Here is a 1,341-nt window from a genome sequence, read left to right as displayed (position 1 = left end):
TGAGATTTGAGGGTGCTTGAAGTAAACTTGGTACAGTAGGGGGTGCTAGGGGTATATGATGGGGGAGGGGCAGTGATATGCCCATGCCCTGCCTCTCACTCCCAAGCCCCAGGGCTGCTGGTATACCACACTCCTGACCTGTAGCCCCCTGCCCTACAGCCCTGCTGTTGCCCACCCTGCACTCCTGACCTGTAGCTCCCTGCCCTCTCCCCCAGGCCTGCCAGTACCCCTCCCAACCTGCAGCCTCTGCCTCCCCAGCCCTGCTGTCCATACAGTGTGTGCCCGTGTACATAAACACACACATGCACACAAACACTCTGTCTCTTACCTGGGAGCAGTTTACTGGGGCCTGTGTGCAGACCACATGACCCCTGACAGCCAATCACCTTGCCTGCTGCTTCCAGCCCTAGGCAGCCAGCCTGGGAAAGCAGAGGAAAAGCAAAAACCTGGACATTTGCTCGAATTTTAAAAACCCACCCAGACACGAGGACAGGGGTCCAAAAAGATGTCCGGAAAAACCTGAATGTATAGTAATCCTAACAAGGACCCTTAACTTCAGGGTAATGAAGAATGTTTTCCGTGAATTTCCTGTTCATTTGGACAGTTGCTGTTAAGATGGGCTTACAGTTGAGCTGGTCTTGTATTTGGTTAAAACTAAAGGACACTGGCTGATTTCTGATGGTCCTGTCCTCTACTGTATGTTTTATAATGTTGTACAGAGATGCCAGGATTAGCTCTGAATTAAATAGCTTGGGTACCAGAAGCAGGATAGTTACATTAGTATAACATTGGGCACAGACAGAAGTTACGTTTGTTGTGCGATCGGTTCCCTGAAAGTGCTCTACAGCTATGCTGTGACACATGTGGGTAGCTGCAGAGCACTTCAAGAGTGGTTGATTGTGTGACAAACTAACACTCATTTGATAAGGAATCAGATGAAGGTCCCCCCACTTTGGAGCACCTTAGGGCACTTCTGTTCCCTTGGGTGCATCTGTGGCATGATCAGGTCTGATATAGTCCAGCCCTGCCCCTGGTGCTGTCTGCAAGAAGGGCCCACTTGCAGCACAGAGAACCAATTTTGTGGGCATTTTACAGTGGCCTCATCCCTTGATGCTGATTGGTAGAGAGGCCCCGGTGGGGGAAGGAGGGGAGGGGGTAGCTGCTGTCTTGTCTCTTGCCCTTCATGCTGCCCTGCCAACTGGTGCCTACCCTCCCAGTAGCAAGGGCTGCTGGATTCCATTGGGGAGAAAGCATTTTATTTTTATTATTATTTTTTTTCTGTTGATTTCACAGATAGTTTCCTAGTTTCTAGGGTCGGAAGGGACCTAAGTAGATCATCTA

General features: G+C 50.1%; 1 protein-coding gene across 1 annotated transcript in view; it reads left to right on the top strand.

Annotated features, from left to right (window-relative positions):
• Window positions 1-1,341, top strand: part of LOC109299349 (cytosolic phospholipase A2 epsilon-like) — a 71,880-nt gene that overhangs the window by 23,961 nt on the left and 46,578 nt on the right. The window lies entirely within an intron of this gene.

Source organism: Gavialis gangeticus, unplaced genomic scaffold (assembly GCF_001723915.1).
Source record: "Gavialis gangeticus isolate Ggan-Ray unplaced genomic scaffold, GavGan_comp1, whole genome shotgun sequence".
NCBI lineage: Eukaryota > Metazoa > Chordata > Crocodylia > Gavialidae > Gavialis > Gavialis gangeticus.
This window is presented reverse-complemented; position numbering and strand designations above follow the sequence as displayed.